At 39.3% G+C, this 15,904-nt stretch overlaps 1 protein-coding gene across 3 annotated transcripts in view; it reads left to right on the top strand.

Moving 5' to 3' along the window:
- PTPN4 (protein tyrosine phosphatase non-receptor type 4) overlaps window positions 1-15,904 on the top strand; it is a 172,556-nt gene that overhangs the window by 12,408 nt on the left and 144,244 nt on the right. Inside the window, exon 1 of one of the 3 annotated variants that reach the window (XM_061609186.1) lies at window positions 4,759-4,780. The exons of the other annotated variants lie outside the window; for them this stretch is intronic. The gene's annotated coding sequence lies outside the window, so the exon portion shown is untranslated. Of the gene's footprint in view, window positions 1-4,758; window positions 4,781-15,904 lie in introns of those variants that run through there. 3 annotated transcript variants of the gene reach the window in all.

The raw sequence follows: 15,904 nt of genomic DNA, 5'->3' as shown, positions 1-15,904 counted from the left end.
AGAGAGACCGAGCACAGGGTGGTAGTGGTGGCTGCCTCTTACCTGCCTGCTCGAGTGTACGGAGGGGAGAAATGTGCTCAAAACTTTAGATTGCTATAGCAAGATGCTACATGACAAAAGCAAAAATGCAAGGCAGGCATCCCTGGATGCATTTTGGAATAAACCTTCAAGTGGTTTATGCAAGGGTTATCTGACCTGGTTGTTTCATTTCAGATATGCGTATTGTTAGTTTTGAATAAAAGGTTTGCTGAAATACGTTGAACTGCTCTTTTTTTGTGGTGTAAGGACCTATCCCTATTCTTTCCATGTTATTCCTACCTCTGGTACCAAAATTTATATTAAAAAAGTAATGTCCAGGAACACATGCACTTTGTTAACGAAGGTATTACTGTACTTTGTTGGATTCTGTCCAGTGGGATTGAATCCAGAGAATGGCAAGTACAGATAAGTGCAGTGGGGGTTTTCTGCCCCTTCCACTCCTCTGCATCCTGAAAATCTGCTCTTGATGGTGGAAATACTCTGGAATGATGAGTTGGGGCACAGAATGCAGCAGGAGGGAAGAACTGTCAGAATTCTAATGATGAAAGTCGTATTTTGGATCCAGCCCATTTTGTCTTAAATTCTGGCTTTGGTATTCATGTAAATCTTAAAAATATTAATAGATTTGTGTAAAAACGTGGTGCATTTTATTGAATTCAGATTGGTTTTAGAAAAATCATTGGCCTTTCTTCAACTGGTCACTCTCAGAAATGCAACTCTGTCCAGAAACAGTTGCCAGATATATAGCTACTATCTCTTATGCTTTAGAATTCATGCTAAAAAGTCAAGTTTCTTGTGTTTTATTCAGAAACGTTTTATTTAGACATGATGGGTGTGTTTGCCTTATTTGATCAAAAGCTTTGGGTAGGTGAGCAAGATATTTCTTAGAAATCTAAGAATTTTAGCTTCCATTTAAAAAAAACATCTACCTCTGAAGATTGAAGAGAAACTTGAAAACAGAATTAGTAGAAATATGAGGATGGCAAGTAGATCAGCTGAAGTAATGTTTTGGTTTATTGTAAGAAATAGGTTCTACGACTGGTAAAATTGCTAGTTGTAGATAGAGTTTTAATACATAGACTCTGTTTTGGCTATTTTATTTGTGTGAATTGATGCCAGCCAGTGCTTTTAGAACCGATGGACATAGAACAGTGTTTAGATGCAGTGGGTAAGTAATTCCCTTAGTATGCTGTCTAGCAAATAATGAAGTGCAAATCCAGAAGGTTTATACTTTTAACAGATTGAGACTATAACCTACCTGGTACGCTTTTGCCATCCTTGACCATTTGCCATGTTGGCTAGGGCTGTCTGGAGTTTCAGTCCAAAACATCTGGATGGCACTTGGTTGAGGAACATTACCAAGTTTTGACTAGGTGCATTATTTCTGTGTGTCTACTCTGACTAGTTGGATACAACCCACATAAAAGTAAATGTATTAACTAGCAAGGAATTAATACACAGTTGGACTACGACCTGGGAGATCAGGGTTCAAATCCCCACATAGCCATGAAGCTCACTGGGTGACCTTGGGCCCGTCACTGCCTCTCAGCCTCAGAGGGAGGCAATGGTAAACCCCCTCTGAATACCACTTACCATGAAAACCCTATTCATAGGGTCGCCATAAATTGGGATCAACTTGAAGGCAGTCCATTTCCATTGTTTAAATCTCCCTATCTAGCTTGCTAATACAAAAAGTGTATATGATGATTTATAATAGGCACTTTCTTAAAATGTTAGTGAGTAGACAGAATATTTTTTTTAAAAAAATCCTACATTTTGAGACTAGAGGAAATAGTGCATATGCCTTGAAATGTGTTAAACGACAGATTATTGGATCCTCTTGCAAGCATGCAAAATCATTGAAAAATTATGTTCAAAAAAACCAACATAAGTCAATCAATTATCCTCGCTTATTCTTAATTTTTTTTTAAAAAAATGCTGACTCTCACAGCTAATTATGACCAAGTTAGCTATAAGTTTATTTGAATCAATAAAACTAGTAGAGAGAAGAGTGTGCATGGGTGAAATCATTGAATGAAGCAAAATACTTTGGGAAGGCCAGAAATTCAGTTATGGTCTCTTTAGTGGCTGAAAAATCCAGAGACATCATGTCTTGTACAAGACATCAGTAACTCTTTTCTGCATTATACCTATGCCAGAATATTCAAAGTGGTTTTTCAGTATTTTCATATCTACCCAGAAGTAAGCTCCACTGAATTCAATGGGGTTTATTCCCATGTAAGCAGGAATAGAATTGCAGTCTCTGTTTTATTTAACATTTAAATTGTTCTATTCTGACTAACATTGGATACCCAGAAGATTTATTCATCTGGCCTGAGAATATATTGATATAAAGTCAATGAAATAATATAAGAACCTTTGAAACAAAGATGCAAACCTAGCACATTTTCTCTTGTTTGTTGTTCAAACCATAGTGTAGTGAATATTTTATTTTTTTTAGATGGGATGTTCTCAACTGCATTCTCTAAACTCTGTTGTTTCTACCCTGTTGGACTCTTAAACTCTACAAAAAAACTGAAAAAATAACTATAATTATAATTTGGGGTATTGTTCAGATGACTCCTTTCTCTCAGGTCTTAATCTCTTTTGTGGAATGAAGTTGCTACAAAATGTGTTTGGAGAGAAATAGTGTTAGAGCTATGACAGATAATGGTTGTGACTTTATTTTTATGAGGAAGAGAGAGAGTGAAATGTGAAATGTGATATATGATGGAGTAGATAGACCTTGGCCATGAAGAGGTTAGTAGTGAAAGTAGGTGACTATCATCTTGGATATGATTAGATTGCTATAGCTTGATTAAAATATAGTGGGACGTGGTGTTGCAAGAGAGATTTACAAACAATTAAGTTTCCTTTACAAGAAGTTGAAAATATTTAAATCTTGCATTTGAGTATGTTGTACATAAACTGCAAGGTTGTTCTTAGTAACCAGGAGTGTTGAGAAATCATCTTTAAAATGAGGGATTGGAGAGGTTTATACTGTTCCTGCCATGGAGTCAAGTACACACAATAAATATAGGTACACAGATGAAAATGTACAGGTCTATCCACTGCAGGTTCTGTACAGTTTCAAGAAGACAAATGTTTTTCATGCATTCATTTCTGCTTAGGTTTTGCTCCTGGTATCTTAATTGATCATGACGAAGAAAGCAAATTAGGGAGGGGGGAGTGACTAGAATATAGCGCCTGTAATCTAAGCACTTGGATATTTGATCTTAACTAAAGAAATTCCAAATTAGACAGAGACTTAAGAGTTTTATTGTGATCTTAACCAGTGTTTCAATTCACAGATGTATGTGATTCCATCCACACATTTACTTCACATGATGTATATACACAGCTATCCAATTCTGTTGGAGTTACTGCTGTCAAGTGATAGTGTTTGCTCAAGAATCTAGGGCATATGAACAAATTTATGTATTTGAAAAAGTCTTCAGGAGACTTTAGGATATGTGTGGAAATCTCATGGTTGGATTCTACCCCAGATTAAAAACAAAATAAAGCAAACAACCCTCTCCCATTCTACATAATCAAACATGCTAGTTTTTCTCTTGCAAGAGGTTTATATGGAGGGAGCTTTCAAGCATGTGTTTCACCTGATTTTAAAGTGATGATGGGTGAACCCTACTTGATTTGATTTGTAATTGAGATTGGCAAACTTCCATTGAAACTTGAAATAGCTAGTTCCTCTTCACCCTCGCCCCAATTCTGAAATCTGGATCTGCTCATGTTTCTTATCTTGGTGGTAGAAAACGTGGCACTGGATTTGTCCCATCTTTCCTGGCACCTTGCTTTAGTGGCAGTATCCCAAGTGTTTGTGAATCCTAGGAAATGTTTTACAGTGTGCCAGATCTCCAAGTTAAGGATTCAGGCACCCTGAAAACTACATTTCTTTGGGTCTTTAGTACTTGGCACAAATATAGAAAATGACACACAAGTAGGCTTCTGGTGGTGTCTCAGTGCCATTGCTGAGAAGCTGGATGAAATGCAAGTTTTGACAGTCTGTGTGAAACACAGTCAAGCATTGGCTTCTGATCGAGGCCCTAATAAAATTTTTGGTGATGCCAGTATTCTGAAGTTGTACTATCGCTGGAGAGTTGTACTACATACAACTTTTTCCTCCCTGAATATGGAGATTGGCCTTCAGCTGCTATATCTATGTCAGCCTGTCATTGGTAATTTTTGACCAAATACCAAAGCCTGCAGGGTATAGTAACAGATGGCTAATAATGCTGATGGGTCAAGCATGTCTGTACGGGTAGAGGAAATCTTAATTTGGGGGGGGGGATAATGATCTTATGAAAAATATCCCACAAGAAACATGGAGCTGGATGTGGAAACTCATCCCACATGCCACTATATGTATGAATCTTAAGGGGAATAAAAAAACAAACAATATTTAGGTGGCATTTGATTCCATTTAGTTTGAGTGACATATACATGCTTGTGGCAGGCAAATGCTGGAGATGTAATTCTAACATATTGCATATTTTATGGAATTGCCTTAAAATCACATATGATTGGGATCCCATAACTCCATAAAGTGGTTTACAAGACATATTGAACTGTACCTGCACCCCTACGCACAGCACAAAGCCTTTATGATTTTTCCTGCAGGACAGTTGATGGTAGACTACTCTGGAGGAGGGGAAAGTCAATCAGGAGCAAGCCCTGAGAAGACCTTCACCTGCCGCCTCCTCTCTCCTAGAATTGGCTAAAAGTAAGAGAGAGGAGACAATGAAATGTGTAATCTATTCATTATTGGAATGTTAGGGTATAGGATGTAGCACAACCATATTCTTCTTTAGGAGGCATCTTAATAGCTGTTCCTCCTCTCATCTTCTCTTTTATTTTCTTTAACTGTATTTAAGGATACTTATTATTTTTAGTTATTTATATGTTGCATGATTATTATAGAGCATATATTTATTTTTATTACCTTGTTTTAAATATATACATATATAAAAGTTGTTATTGTGTGTATTATAGTGTGTTCATACATCCTATATTGCTTAAAATTACCCAGAGATACTGCTAAGATTACCACCAGGATTTTGGTACTGGTTACACATGTCCTCTTACATGCTATGAAAAAATGGAAATGGACTGCCTTCAAGTCGATCCTGACTTATGGCCACCCTATGAATAGGGATTTCATCGTAAGCGGTATTCAGAGGGGGTTTACCATTGCTTCCCTCTGAGGCTAGTCCTCCCCAGCTGGCTAGGACCTGCTCAGCTTGACAGAGCTGCACAAGCCAGCCCCTTCCTTGTCCACAACTGCCAGCTGGGGGGCAACTGGGCTCCTTGGGACTATGCAGCTTGCCCACAGCTGCACAGGTGGCAGGGCATGTAACCCCTGAGCCACTCACTGTGGGGTGATCTTTAGCTGGCCCTTGACACCCAGGAGACACCAGCGGGGATTTGAACTCACAGACTCTGGACTCCCAGCCAGGCTCTCCTCCCCGCTGTGCTATACCAGCTATAACTGCATATTATTTGTGGTGCCATTTTCATGACACCTGTGCCATGCAGGCAGTTTGATTAATGATAATCCTCCTATTCTGAATTGTGAACATTATTGCTAAATAACCACTGTGGTGTTCAGGTGTGTATATGTTTCCTGCACAACTGGTAATGTGGCTCCCCTGAACAAAATCCAAAAACCTTTACCCAGGAGACTATTGTCAATGCAGAGAACTTATTTTTGTAGCAAATGCAGATGGTTGATCAATTAGATGGTTAATTCTAGCCATTACATTTTTACTTCTAAAGTTGTTTGGCACATTAATTTCAATTCTGCAAACATATTCTAAAGGAAAACAAAAGACTGAATATAAGTTAACTGGTTTGACAATCAATTCATTTTGGTAGAAAGAGAGTCATACTTAAGGCTGCTTCATACTAGAACAAATTCCAATCTTTCTGTTGAGAGTGTAAACTGACATGCATAGAGTTCTTTGTTGTACAACAAACTACATGATGTAGAATATTTTCCTCAAACATGAAACAATATAATATTGGGATCAAAATAGAAATGAAACACCTAAGAAATGTCTACCAAAACTTGATCCTGGTGAGCTTGAACAAAGAGGCAACTTCACCATATATTATGAAAAAGATTTGCCTGTACTATAGAATGTCTCCACAATTGAAATCAGTTTGGAGAAAACATCCTGTTTAATCTTACTGGAGTAAATACCGGCAAAATAAGTACATATTGGGTGGGATCCAAAGATTGCATGAGCAAAAAGCTAGTCTTGCAACCAGTCTTTCTGTCTCGCAATGTGTTATATGTGGGTCTGCATTTAAAATTATCTGGACCCACTTTTAAAGCTTTTTTTTAAAATCTTTTAAAGCCCTAAAGGACTTGAGGCTAGGTTATCTGAAAGCCTGCATTCTCCAATATGTAGTGAAACCTTAAGATCTGCTTTGGAAATCCATCACTGAGTGCCCCTGCCAAATGAAGTGAGACAGGTAACTACCAGGGAGAGGACCTTTTTGATATTTGCATCCTAGCTGTGGAATAGCCTTCACCTGGCACTATCCTTGTGCTCCTTTCAGTGCCACATGAAGGCCTTTCCCTTCACCAAAGCGATATCTAATCTGTGCCTTTCTGTTTGTGTTTTTAACTTTGTTTTATTGATTTATAAAAATATTTATATACTGCCAACTTGTATAAAATATCAAGGTGGTGTACAATATACATATGTACAATAAAACATAAAACACCATAAAGCAGTACAAAATAATCATTAAAATGACTGACTAATCAAGTAAGTTTAAATAGCTGCACAGGTCTGTCAACATAAAAAACTCTTCAGGAGGTGCCTGAAAATCAGTAGCGAGGATGCGTGCCAAATCTCTGCTGGAAGAGTGATCCACTGCATGGGACTGGTGATGCTAAATACCCAACTTCTAGCTGAAGCCAATCAGGCCTCTCTAACATGGGGATAACTGACAGTGCTGCGCCAAATGAAGAGAGGCTGCAATCCAAAACATGTCTACTCAGAAGTACGTTCCATTGGGTTCAGTGAGACTTACTCCCAGGTAAGAGAGTATTGAATTGCAGCCTACGTGATTGAAATTTGGAGGTGCAGTGAGTATTCTGTCTGTTTTGTTTCTGTTGCTTTTGATTTTCCAGTTTTGTCCCAGAGTGGTTTAACAATCAGTCCTTCTTCCCAAGGAACTCTGAGGACTGTAGCTCTGTGAGGGGAATAGGGCTCTCTTAACAACTCTTAGCATAAGAACATAAGAACATAAGAAGAGCCTGCTGGATCAGGCCAGTGGCCCATCTAGTCCAGCATCCTGTTCTCACAGTGGCCAACCAGGTGCCTGGGGGAAGCCCACAAGCAGGATCCGAGTGCAAGAACACTCTCCTCTCCTGAGGCTTCCGGCAACTGGTTTTCAGAAGCATGCTGCCTCTGACTAGGGTGGCACAGCACAGCCATCACGGCTAGTAGCCATTGATAGCCCTGTCCTCCATGAATTTGTCTAATCTTCTTTTAAAGCCATCCAAGCTGGTGGCCATTACTGCATCTTGTGGGAGCAAATTCCATAGTTTAACTATGCGCTGAGTAAAGAAGTACTTCCTTTTGTCTGTCCTGAATCTTCCAACATTCAGCTTCTTTGAATGTCCACGAGTTCTAGTATTATGAGAGAGGGAGAAGAACTTTTCTCTATCCACTTTCTTAATGCCATGCATAATTTTATACACTTCTGTCATGTCTTCTCTGACCCGCCTTTTCTCTAAACTAAAAAGCCCCAAATGCTGCAACCTTTCCTCGTAAGGGAGTCGCTCCATCCCCCTGATCATTCTGGTTGCCCTCTTCTGAACCTTTTCCAACTCTATAATATCCTTTTTGAGATGAGGCGACCAGAACTGTACACAGTATTCCAAATGCGGCCACACCATAGATTTATACAACGGCACCCTTAACAAACTACAGTTCCCAGGATTTTGGGGGGGAAGCCATGACTGTATAAAATGGTATAATGCTGCTTTCAGAGTAGCATACAAATTCAATAAATAAATTCCCCCTGCAGACCCCTGAGCCATCAAAATGTTTCTGTGAAAGTTTGGTGAACATTGAGCTGCTTTCCTGGCACAAGGTTCTGCAGCCCTTTTTAAAGTACATCTGTCCCCAAAGTAGCCCACATTGTTCAGGTACCCCTCCCCTCCCTCGAGAGGCTTTTGGGGAGGGCTGTAGAAGGGAGGAGGGGTGTAAGCACCCTTCTACTCACACAGTCTTTGAATTCAACTCATTGTGCTTCCCTAAGAAAAGACTCAGCAAAGAGTTCTGAATCGGCACAAAACTTGCTTCTCCCATTTGGAGGCACAGCAATTGACAGAACTTTGTAGAAAAGAGTGCAATCCTGTGCATATTTCTGCAGAAGCAAGTTCCACCGAGTTCAGCATTTATTCCCAAGCAAGTGTATGAAGGATTGCTGACTTAGATTTTTGACAGAATACCTCTGCTCGTTCTGGGAAATAAAGACCATAATAGCAGACTTTACTGTCCAGGCTAAATCTGTCTTTTATCACTACTGAAGCCAAACAATATTACTGACCTTAGTGTGGCTCTTAGGCTGCAATCCAGTGCATGTCTACTCAAAAGTAAGATCCATTGGGTTCCATGAGACTTATTCCCAGGTAGGTGTGCATTGGATTGCAGCCATAGATTTTTATAGTTAGTGATGAATTGCCTACTGGCTTGTTTTTTCTTCCCTGTCTTCAATTAAGATAGAGTATCTAGTGATATGTAGACATTTAATTGCTCAGATTTAAACAAAACTCTATTCTCATTCTGGGAAGTCTTCTGGCCTACCAACATAAATGAGAACCTTGTAATAATAACAGTTTAAGTTAGGAAATCTCCTTTCTCACTTGATCTCTGCATTTTGAACCCTAAACTTAACCCTTCCCAGATTAGTTCATTTAATAATTTTTGTCAACTTTCTTATATTGTGAGGAAGAGAAAAGAACAATAAAAAATTGTGGAGTGCTGATGTCTTTATGGTTGAAATTCTAGAATATCAAGATACCTGGAATCTTGTACTTTTCTTTAATTTTATGACCATGGCCCATAATTCACCTTAGCCCGTGGTACTTAGTTTTTTGCATGATTACTGGCACAAAAGGTAAGAAATTTCTTTTCTTTTCTTTTTTACAATAATTTTTATTCAAATTTTCATAAAACATACAAAACAAAATCATAAAACATTCAAAGACAAAAAATAAAACAAAACAAAAATAATTAGACAAAAAAAATAAAATATTGACTTCCCATTTGTCACAGATCAAATCAGTTATGGGTCTACAATATATAACAATCCTGTCTCTTAAATCATATTATAAAATTTCTATGGGTGGCTTTGTTTGCCTTCTGATCATGGAAGTATTTAGGGTATATTGCTACTAAAATTTTGAACACCTTTCCTTTAGAAGTCTTGAGTGATTTTTTAAAAATGAAAGTTGACATAGTTAGGATCTAAAAAGGGTTTGAACAAATGTTTTGAAAAACTGAAAGGGGGATTTGCATATGTCATGTGCCATGCACATTTGCAGATTTCTACCTTTCCTCCAAGGATCACAGGTGTTGGTTTCCAGTCTCATAACTCTGAAATTGATAAGACAGAGAGGTAATGACTTGCCCAAGGCCACCCACAGAGTTTTATACTCTTCAGGGATTTGAACTTAATGCTAACCACTATACCCCATGGTGTCTCAATATTCTATTGCTCAAAAGGAATAATTGAGTAGATTAAAAAGAAAAAAAAAATCACCCTTGACACAATTTCATAGAACAGGAACATTCAGTAGAGAGAACAATGTGCTTTAAGTATTTTAAAAATTCTGTTCATCTCATACTACATGTTTAATGGTTGCAACTAAAACTTAAAACAAACTTGTGTTCTTTATATCTTGTTTGTACTCCATTAGTACTTATGCTAGGACTCTCAGTTTGAATTTTGACATTTCTGTACTGGTTTTAGGTTGTTGTGTTGATGTTCCAAGTGAAAGTAATTCTGATGTAGGAAATTGGATTAATCCTATATGTCATCTGTCATTTGTGACACAGTGCATACATGTAAGAGCAAGCAGAAGGGATGACTGGCATTGGTTGTCTGTTATGTAAGTCTGGCAAGGAAGATGCAGAAGGCTATATCCAGTACTCTGCACACTTAGTTCTGCTGGTGCAACAGGGCTTTTGTTTTTTCTCATCCCTCTGTGTGTCCCCAAAATCTGCTTTGGAGGGTCCCCCAATCCTCTGGAGCTGAAGTTGATGGCACATGGGGGGGGGCTAGAGGGAACAGAGGAAGAACAACCTGCATTGCATGCATGGAAGTCCATTGCACCGGCGGAGCTGCATCTAACACAGAGGTAGCTAATGTGGTGTCCTCTGGACATTGTTTGACTACAACTACCATCCTCCCTGACCTTTGTCTATGCTGGCTGGGTCTAATGGGAGTTGGAATCCAACAACATCTGGAAGGCACCTCATTAGACACTTCTGATCTGATTGTGTTAAAGCAAACAAAATAAATGTTTGCACTGATCTTCAGTTAACACAGGAAGCTTTACATTAGTAATGGTTGTAATATCTACAGAAATAATTTCGTGTGTGTGTAATGTAATTTGTCCTGTAGTACAGGTTACTAATGTCCAGATATGGATGGCAGTTTACAGGACTACAGATTTTGACAGTAGCGATAATATAGGCAGATAAGCTGAAACAACATTTGTCTAGATTTTATTTATTTATTTATTTATTTTATTACATTTTTAGACCGCCCTATAGCAACAAGCTCTCAGGGTGGTGTACAACAGAGTAAAAACAGATTAAAATACATGTGGGTATGAGTACAATACAATAGAAAACTTTTTTAAAAACAAAATTAAGACAAAAGATTAAAATTAAAATAAATGAAAATTAAATTTAAAATGCCTGGGCAAAGAGGTAGGTCTTTACCTGGCGCCGAAAAGATAACAAAGAAGGCGCCAGGCGTATCTCGTCAGGGAGGGCGTTCCATAATTCGGGGGCCGCCACTGAGAAGGCCCTATCTCTAGTTATTGCGCTCCGGGCCTCCCTATGCGTTGGAACCTCCGCGGAGAAGGGCCTTCGACGTCGAGCGCAGTGACCGGGTAGGTACATAGCGGGAGAGACGTTCCGCCAGGTATTGCGGTCCGATGCCGTTAAGGGCTTTAATTGGTTTCAGGTTGCCCAAGTTGTTTCCTTTGCCTGTAGGATCCAGTAAACTCACAGTCTTCCCAAATCATTGACACTGTTTGATAGCCTCTGTAAACCAGATGCTAAATGGAAGAAGGGACTTATTTCTACCATTTATAGGTTTTTTACCTGATTCCGAACATGGAACTCTCTTTCGACACTCCCATTTCATATGCTGATTTGAATAGGATTCACTAATAGGCAAAAAACTTTGCGGTTTAAGAACATACCTATAGCCTATTTCTACCAAACTTTTAAAAGCAGGGAAATTGGGCAGCTATAGTGAATGCACCAGGGGAGCAGGAGACCTGAATCCACTTCCTGTATAGCTTGGAAGAATTTGGTAACATGTGCCTCTGAGCATATGGTGAGTGGTGGCAACACCTGCCATCTCCAAAGATGGAGAATTGTATTTTTGTATGTTTGTTGGTGGTGTTCTTATTTTGCTTCTTTCCTGTGTTACTAACGTTTCTACAGAGAATCTAATCTAGAAAATTTTATTTCTCTCATTTTTCATCCTAGAAATCTGTGACAATTTTTTTTTATTTCAAAGCCTTTTTATTGGTCAATGTCATATGATGGTGAAGACAGCTTTTTGTGTTTCAAATTGGAAGTTATGTTTCATTTCTATTTTGGGTGCATTAACAGTTGAATCTGAAAGTGCAGTTTGATGTAAAATCAGACTGATTGCAATATGTTGCTACTTAAGCAATGAGTCTAGCTGTTGGAAAAAAGAGGATGCATGTTTTTCAGGCTGTTATGTTTAAACCCCTTCATTTAAGGCTAGGTGGGCACGGTCAATTAAAAACATAGAGCACACCTAGAATTTTGATACAATATATTTCACGTCCCACTGTTTTATCTTGTGCAAATTGAGACACTCCTGATGTCCACTGGAGACTATTCTGCAGAATAGTCAGTGCCACTATTCCACAATTATGTTTGGAGTTTTTTAGTATAAATTTTGCACTAATGTTGCTGTACTTCACATATTTACAGAAATAGAAACAAAAGAAAATGATTTCCTGTAGGAAACTTCACTAAAATTGCAAAGTAAATCAGACGTATTTAAAGTGACCATCTGAACTATATCAACTGTCTTAATAATGTTGCTTCCTCCCGGCTAAAACAAGATCAGCACAGGACATGTCTTCTTTCTATTCTTTGGGCTGATTGCAGGTGTTGCCACCACTCACCATATGCTCAGAGGCACATGTTACCAAATTCTTTCAAGCTCCACAGGAAGTGGGTTGGACTGTGAAAGACCAACCCAAATTGTGTTTGCATTCTGACAAATTTTGGGGCAGTCCAATATCTCAGAGAGGAGGTCAGGTGTCCTACTCCCCTGGTGCATTCACTATAGCTGCCCCATTTCCCTTCTTTTTAGTTTGGTAGAAATATCTATGGGCTATAGGTATGTTCTTAAACCGCAAGGTTTTTTTTGCCTAATAGTGAATTTCTCTGCTTTTTAATCCAGCAGGTAAGAAATGGGATCCTGTGCAAATTTGCTCAGAATGGATTGGTCATTTGCCTGCTTATTGAGTTCAGTGGGATTTACTCCCCTGTAATCATGCTTCGGATAGGTGAAACTGACCACAGGGGAGGGGGAGGAGGAGGAGGGAGGGGAGGGGATGGGAGCAGGCAGGAGGGGGAGGGGAGAAGGACAGGTTTGATCATTTGCATGTTTATTGAGTTCAGTGGGATTTACTCCTGTGCAGTCATGCTTAGGATAAGTAAAACTGACCAGGGGGCAGGGAGGGCTGGAGTGGGCAGGGAGGGCTGGAATGGGCAGGGGAGGAGGCAGAAGGAAAAGGAGAGGGGAGGGGAGGAAGAAGGGAGAGGAGAAGGGAAGGAGGGGAAAGGCAGGTCTGATCATTTTCATGATTATTGAGTTCAGTGGGATTTACTCCTATGCAATCATGGTTAGGATAGGTAAAACTGACCATGGGGGATTAGGAAGGGAGGGGGAAGGTGAAGGAGCAGATTGGAAGGGGATGGGGATGGGTAGAGAGGGGCAAAGGAAGGGGGAGGGAAGAGGGAAGAGGTAGAGGATAGGAGGGAGGAGAAGGGAGGGTGGGTTTGATCAGTTGCATACTTTTTGAGTTCAATGACTGTCTCAAGTGAAATCAAAGTCTGGTGTGGGTGTGGCCCCCTGATTAGCCAAGCCAAGCAGCTGTGAGTCTGGCGTTTAGAACACTGACAGTTGGTTCTTACTGAGCATGCCGGACACTGTCATTGGGTTCAATGTAAAATTTCTTAAATTACAGGAATACCCCACATTAACGTATGCAATGGGTCCAGAGTGAGTACGTAAACCGAAAATGTACTTAAAGTGAAGCACTACCTTTTTTCACTTATCGATGCATGTACTGCACTGCAGTCGTCATATACGGGCATAACTGATGTAAATAATGCATTTATAACTAAAATAAACACAGTAGGCCTTATTTTAACAGTACGTACTGTACGCAAGTTTGTAGTTGGAAACTGATTGGGCGGTGGCGTCATGCCATTAAGTGTCCATTCTTGCGAAGCAAGCGTACGTAAACAGGGGAATGGTGCTACTGTAAATATGTCTGTACTCGCGAGTGTCATAAAGTGAAGGTCCATATAGTGGGGTATTCCTGTAATTAAAAATCAGCCAGGCATTTTTTTTAACTTTTAAAATGCAGAAGATGAAGGTCAGAGTATGGGGCAAGGTCAGTAATAGGATAACAGGTACTCTGTGAATATGGCTGATTTTTAATGAATTTCAACGGATTATGAGAACTCTGACAGAAAAAAGTCTAAAAGGGCTCTCGGGTTTTTTTCTCTCTTTTTACACTTTGAACTCTCTATTCTCTCTGACTGCTTTGTCTGTCATCATGAAAATTTACAGGGTTGTTAAGCAAGCGTTTCTGAGTTCAGGACTATAAGTTTTGTAAGGTTTTATTTTGAAATGAGTTTATGGGAAGCATCCAAATGGCATAGGGGTATTTTCAATTTAACATTGTGGAATGTGAAAAATCCATGCTGGCTATAGTATACAGCCACTCTTGTGGCTGTGTAATGTAGTCTGGTTACAATAGTAGAATTAGGGGCAAGTAGTTATGCCTTGGAATTACATGAATATATGCAGATATTGTGCTCAAAGACTGCAGTGTACAAACTTTTAAAACACTTCTATGATTTAGCAATTAATATAACTTCGATTTAGGCACATACATAATTTTGCCTTTAGTTACAGCGCCACTTCATTGTTGCTTGGTCCATTGATTTTATTTACAGGTTATAGTTGACAAAATTAATATACTAAAGCATACACAAAGCTGGCAAATAAAAATAGCTATAGAGACATATCTACGGAGTAGTTTAATAATAGAGCCTGACCCTTGGCAGCATGCATGGCAGCTTAGATCAGCATTGCACATTTTAGCCTTGAGATTCTCTCCTCAAGAGAAACCTTGAGCCATGTTGCATTACTTAACTGTTTTGCCCAAGGATAGAGCAGTCGTTAGAATCTTGAAATCTAGATTTCATTAAGTCATACCTCTGATGAAAAATCTCTTAATTTCAATATTAAAGACAGAAGAGGTCTGCTTGATTTTTTAAGGTGAATTTTGAAAGTGTTCAGTAAAAATTGAGTAACCAATCTTATATAAAGTTGCATCAGTAGAAATGAAAGTATGGTATATTAAGTTGTTACGTTGTGTCTCCTCTAATACGTCTAGAAACATTAATTCCGCTGTAACCATTTTAGTTGTAGGTATGTGAAAGACAGCCCCACAAATGTATATATTGATATTAAATATAGTGCCTTGCAAAAGTAATCAGACCTCCATTAACTTTAAAGTTGACAACGAAGACGTTGACGTCTAGGATTATCAATACCTTGGCACAGCCATTAACCAAAATGAAGACAATAGTCAAGAAATCAGAAGAAGGCTAGGACTGGGGAGGGCAGCTATGAGAGAACTAGAAAAGGTCCTCAAATGCAAAGATGTATCACTGAACACTAAAGTCAGGATCATTCAGACCATGGTATTTCCGATCTCTATGTATATTTATTTATTTATTTATTAAATTTATATACCGCCCGACTAGCAATAGCTCTCTGGGCGGTGAACATAAAACAGCATAAAAATACAATAAATAACAAAACAATACTAAAATACAAGCAACAATCCAACACAGTAAACATTTTTAAAATTAAATCAGTGTAACTTAAAATGCTTCAGAGAATAGGAAGGTTTTGACCTGGCGCCGGAAGGAGAGCAGAGTCGGCACCAGGCGTACTTCCTCAGGGAGACTGTTCCATAGTTCGGGGGCCACCACTGAGAAGGCCCTAGATCTTGTCATCACCCTCCGGGCCTCCCTGTGAGTTGGAACCCGGAGGAGGGCCTTCGTAGCAGAACGTAGTGCATGCGCCGGTTCATATCGGAAGAGGCGTTCCGCAAGGTATCGTGGTCCCGCACTGTATAAGGCTTTATAGGTTAATACCAACACTTTGAATCTAGCCCGGAAACATATTGGCAACCAGTGCAAGCTGGCCAGAACAGGTGTTATATGCTCGGACCGCTTGGTCCTTGTCAGCAATCTGGCCGCCGCATTTTGCACTAGTTGTAGCTTCCGAACTG

This window comes from Rhineura floridana, chromosome 2 (genome assembly GCF_030035675.1).
Source record: "Rhineura floridana isolate rRhiFlo1 chromosome 2, rRhiFlo1.hap2, whole genome shotgun sequence".
NCBI lineage: Eukaryota > Metazoa > Chordata > Lepidosauria > Squamata > Rhineuridae > Rhineura > Rhineura floridana.
This window is presented reverse-complemented; position numbering and strand designations above follow the sequence as displayed.